The sequence below is a fragment of the Pinus tabuliformis genome, chromosome 3_1 (assembly GCF_031772625.1).
Source record: "Pinus tabuliformis cultivar Carrire ecotype Pingquan chromosome 3_1, CPIR1, whole genome shotgun sequence".
Taxonomy (NCBI): domain Eukaryota; kingdom Viridiplantae; phylum Streptophyta; class Pinopsida; order Pinales; family Pinaceae; genus Pinus; species Pinus tabuliformis.
Window position 1 is genome coordinate 891861114 of NC_142301.1, and position 5851 is coordinate 891866964.

The 5851-nt window shown below is 39.9% G+C and overlaps 1 pseudogene; it reads left to right on the forward strand.

Annotated features, from left to right (window-relative positions):
• Nucleotides 1-304: 304 nt before the first annotated feature.
• LOC149190484 (cullin-1 pseudogene) lies at nucleotides 305-2527 on the forward strand (annotated as a pseudogene).
• Nucleotides 2528-5851: the final 3324 nt, after the last annotated feature.

A 5851-nucleotide genomic window follows, 5' to 3' on the forward strand; every position in this document is an offset into this window, starting at 1 on the left:
AGTTTATATGGTTCATAATTTATTTATTTCACGAATTGTCGGCCCAGAAATTTGGGTGTCCCATATGGAGTGGCGATCTCCGTATAAATATATCAAAATGGTTCTTCTCTTCTTCCTCACCATGTGACACAATTTCTTTTGTTTTATGGGAAGCGACCAACACAAATAGGCGCAGTCGACACAATCCGGTTACATTACCTGTCATTCTGTGCGTTCGGCAAGACTTCTCTGTAACGTTGGCAGACGTCGCTTGACAGAAGGTGACGGCTAAGAAAGGCGGGCAGTTACCACTTGGAAAAAGATGATGATGTCAACAGATACAGGTATTATAGAATTCAATGAAGGATGGGATATTATTCAGAATGGCATCCTAAAGTTGATAAATATTCTCAAAACAGATTTAAAAGGCGATTTCCCTGTAACGGAGTACATTAACATTTATACAACTGTGTACAAAATGTGCACCCAAAGGCGTCCTTATGTGTACTCACAACAACTCTATGACAAGTACCGGATTTCATTGGAAAAATACGTTTTTGTCACAGTATTGCCAGCTTTAGGGGAAGTGCATGATCAGTTCCTGTTGAAAGAAGTTGAGAAATGTTGGGGAAATTATCACAAGGTGCTGGTTAGACTCATCTCAAATATGTTCATTTATTTGGATCTTTACTTCGTGAGGCAAAACTCCTTGGTTTCGCTAGTAAAAGTTGGAGTGATGTGTTTCCGTGACGTGGTGTATCACGGTATCAAGATTAATGTGAAGAATGTGGTGATTGAGTTGATTAATCGTGAGCGCGAGGGAGAACAAATTGATCGCGCTTTGTTGAGAAACATTGTGAATTTTTTTGTGGAAATGGGAATGGATCGCTTGGATTTGTACCAAAAAGACTTTGAAGCTCCCATGTTGGAAGATACTGGAGCTTACTACTCTAGGAAGGGTTCATTATGGATATTAGAGGAGGATTCGTGTCCTGACTATATGATAAAGGCCGAAGAATGTTTGAGACGTGAGAAAGAAAGAGTTGCTCACTATTTGCATTCCAGCAGCGAGCAGAAGTTATTAGAGAAAGTAGAAAATGAAATCCTCTCCCGCTACTATATTCAACTTTTGGAAAATAAGTATTCGGGGTGTCATGTTTTGCTTACAAACGACAAGAAAGACGATCTTTCGAGAATGTACAGGCTGTTCTGTAGAATACCTCAAAGCTTGGAACCTTTTGCAAGTATTTTTAAACAGCATGTAATCAGCGAAGGAATAAAATTATTTAAATGGGTGGAAGATGTTGTCAAGAATAAGAATAATAATATAGATGACATTCCAGCACATGAGTTTGTGGAGAAGATTATTGAAGTGCATGATAAGTGTAGTGGTTACGTTGTGGAGGCATTTCAAAGAAGCAATATTTTTTATAAAGCCTTGAGGGACGCATTTGAAGTAATATGTGATAAAAAAGTCGAAGAAAGCACATGTGCAGAGTTTCTGGCTACATTTTGTGACAACGTGCTTAAAAAGAGCGGTTTAAGTGATGATCATATTGAGGGTATTCTTGAAAAGGCGGCGAATCTCCTTCAGTATGTTAGTGATAGAGATTTGTTTGCTGAATTTTACAGGAAAAAACTAGCTTCCAGATTACTACACCATAAAAGCGCAAATGAGAGCCATGAACGAGCCATGTTGTCAAAGATAAAGGATCAATATGGTCTCCAGCTAACGTCAAAGATGCAGGGCATGGTTAATGATTTCACACTGGCAAGGGAGACTCAACCTGACTTCAACACATATCTTCATGATTATTCAAATGTGCATCCTGGAATAGAGTTGACTGTTACAGTATTAAATAATGGGTTCTGGCCAACCTACAAGTTATTCAACCTCAATCCACCAGCGGAAATTCTTAAATGTATTAGGGCGTATGAAGGCTTTTACTCTACAAAATATCAGCATCGTAAACTTACATGGATGTATTGTTTGGGAAATTGTAAACTTATAGGAAACTTTGATACTAAGCCAATAGAAATTGCAGTATCAACCAACCAGGCAGTCATGCTTTTATTGTTCAATGATTTTGAAAGATTGAGCTGTGAAGAAATCAGTTCACAATTAAATTTGCGAGAGGAGGATGTTATTAGACTGCTTCATTCATTTGTATGTGGAAAGTACAAGATTATTTTGAAGGAGCCGGTGACTCAAACAATAACAAAAACTGATAGTTTTGAATTCAATGCTAGCTTCACCTGCAAATCTGCGAGGATTAAGATTTCACTTCCACAAATGGATGAGAAGAAGAGAGTCAGCGAGGTTGTAGATGGCGATAGATGCCATGCCATCGATGCTGCAATAGTTCGGACGATGAAGGCTAGAAAAGTCTTGAGCAGTCAGGAATTATTCGTTGAATGCGTTGAGCAACTGCAAGCCACGTTCAAACCAAAAGTTAAATTAATGCAGAAGCAGATTGAAGATCTGATTTCAAGGGAGTTCATAGAACGGGACAAAGAAAATTCTAATATCATTCGATATATAGCATAAAAGAAATTGCTCAATATACATGGTATCATTTTCGGGTATTGTTTTAACCCTACATTTTCAGTCATTCATTTGCAGGATACGAAACTTTTCAAATGACTTTGAACATATTGTTTTGTAGAATTTGATTTTATCTAAATTATTATTCCTGCCGTTGTAGAATTAGATTTTATGTAGCCTGCCCTTGTAGAATTAGATTTTATGTAGCCGTGATATAACCAGTTTGGTATCTGCATTGACTATTATTTTCTAGATTATTTTATATCTTATTTCTTATGGTGTTATTGGTTGCCTAGGCTTTCATCTTCTTGAGTCATCATTATAATCTTATATTTGGCTGGAAACAGAAGTTAAACCATGGATTGTCCCGTCTCTTTTGTCAAAAATTGAACCAATTTTATTTGAAACAAATCATTTCACTTTACCTTGATATGTGGAATTGGTTGAAAGGCCATAGTTTTTAATTATTTGCTGCTAGACATGTCTCCTATGCCAAAATTTGAACCAATTTTATTTGAAACAAACTGTTTTACTTTACCTCGATATGTGGACTTGATTGAAAAGTTATGGTTTTTAATTATTAACAATGTAAACTTTGAAACGGGAACTGATACTGTTACCCATTTCGTAGAGATAGCAAAAAAGTGACCTGATTTTGAAAAGGGGTGATGCAGAACGAACATGTTTTTTTTAGAGCATACTTTTTGGCACTTTAATTTTTTAAGTACATTACGTTTTAGAATCGTTTTAGAATGGTAGTGATTTTCATGCTGATTTAAAAAAGCGAGTATTCTGCATCACCACCTTTTTTTAAAAGACCTGTGTTTTGGCTTTAAATTTTCTAATGTATAAAATGTAAATAATTATTTTGTAAATTTGATCATTTTTTAAGTGGCTGTTTTATTCACATTTTCTTGTTTTTTATTTTAATTTTAACTTTCTTTTTTAGTGAGGTTTTTATTGTTTTGCATTTTTAAATTAGGAGGTCGATATTTAGAATTTTCGATATTCTACATATTTATACATCCTTAATTAATTTTTGAATCCACATGAAATAATTGTTTCTAAAAAACAATATTTTTTAACAATGGACATAAAAATAACCATTTTTAACATAAATATAACTAAAAAATTACATGTTCTGATAATTTTTTGTTAGAATTGACATGTCAAAATCACAATTTTTATACGATAATTTTAACCAAAAACAGGTAAATAATAGCTTTTTTTATGAATTTCATGTCAAAAAAATAATAATAATCACTTTTCTTTTCAAAAAATAATGATTAACTTAAAAATCAATGCGAAAATCACATATTACAAATATTAAATGTATAACAACCCTAATGGAGTGTTTATTATTCTCATAAAATGTCAAAGTCAAAACATTGCAAAGCTTGATTTACAAGCATAACTTAATTTAATCAACAATGTCACATAATCCAAAATCTTCGTCCTCTAGAGTTTCATCATTGTCTTCTTCCACAATATTTTATGTTTCTTTTTGCTCACTTTCCTCTTCTAATGGGTCTTTCATGTCTGCGAATCTCCCAATGTATGTCTTTCCAAACATTCCATGTAATGGTGGTTGGGGTTCCTTTGCCTTTTTTGCCACACGTGATTCACTAAAGTCCCATTTATTCAACCCAATTTCTTGCATTGCATCTCGAAGAAATTGAAGAACATTAATTCTTTGTTGATTGAAATTGCACTGTACTGGATTTTTTCAATTGCAATGCAATTTCTTCCAATTTGAAGGCAACATGCTAGCGTTGTACCTAATTATCAAGCACAAAATAAATAATGAACTAAATTAGTACAATGACATATTAATTAAAAAATAACATATTGAAATTCAGTTCCATATAATAAAACTTACCTGAGCTAGAAAATAAATCCAGAAACCAATCTCCTTCATCTTACAAATGTCTATAAGATAGTTAATCAATAATTGTGGTTTTTGATAAATGTTAACTATCTCTGATTTTGCTTTTGATTCCGGGAATCAACCAGCCACCAGCAGGGCGGGCCGCTGGTGTCTAGGAGATTCCCACCAGCCGAGCGGGCGACTGGTAGCTGGTTCATTCCCAGAATCACCTAGCCACCAGCAGGGCGGGCGGCTGGTGGCTGGGTGATTCTGGGAATCAACCAGCCACCAGCCGGCCACTGGTTGATTCCAGGAATCAACCAGCCACCAGCCAGCCGGGAATCAACCAGCCACCAGCCGCCCGGCCACTGGTTGATTCCAGGAATCAACCAGCCACCAGCCAGCCGGGAATCAACCACCCACCAGCCGCCCGGCTGGTGGCTGGTTGATTCCCAGAATCACCCAGCCACCAGCCGGACGGGCGGCTGATGGCTGGGTGATTCCGGGAATCAACCAACGACCAGCGGGGCTATCAGCTAGTGGTTGGTTGATTTCCGGAATCAACTAGCCACCAGCCGCCTTGCTGGTGGCTGGGCAATTCCGCGAATCAACCAGCCACCAGCCCAACGTCTGGTTAGTGGCTGGTTGATTACGCCCGGCTTGTGGCTGGTTGATTCCTGGATTCAACCAGCCAGCAGTTGAGTGGCCAGCTGGTGGTGGTGGCTAGTTGATTCCCAAATAAACCAGCCACCAGCCGAGCCAACGACCAACCGCCCGCTCGGCTCGTAGCTGGGTGATTCTGGGAATAACCCAGCCACCATTCGGGTGGCCAACTGGTGGCTGGATTAATCGGGAATCAACCAGCCACCACCACTAGCTGGCCACTCAACTGCTGGCTGGTTGAATCCCGGAATCAACCAGCCACCAGACGGGCGACTGGTTGATTCCAAGAATCAACCAACCACCAGCCCGCCGTACCAGCCACCAGCCACCCGCCCGGCTGGTGGCTGGGTGATTCCGGGAATCAACCAGCTACCATGCTGGTTGATTCCTAGAATCCCTAGCCACCAGCCAGGCGGCCGACTCATGGCTGGGTGATTCCGGGAATCAACCAGCCACCAGTTGGGAGACTAGCTGGTGGCTGCGGCCCAGCTGGTGGCTGTTTGATTCCCAAAATCAACCAGACACCATCTAGCCATCCGGCTGGTGGCTAGGTGATTCCAGGAATCACCTAGCCACCAGCCGGGCGGCCGGTTGGTGGCTGGTTGATTCGAGGAATCAACCAGCCACCAGCTGGCCGCCCTGCTGGTGCCTGGTTGATTCCGGGAATCAACCAACCCCCAGCCGGGCGGGCGGCTGGTTGATTCCAGAGCGACCAGCTGGCCGCCCGGTGGGTGGCTGGTTGATTTCGAGAATTAACCAGCCACCACTGGCCACCCAGCCGGTGGCTGGTTGATTCC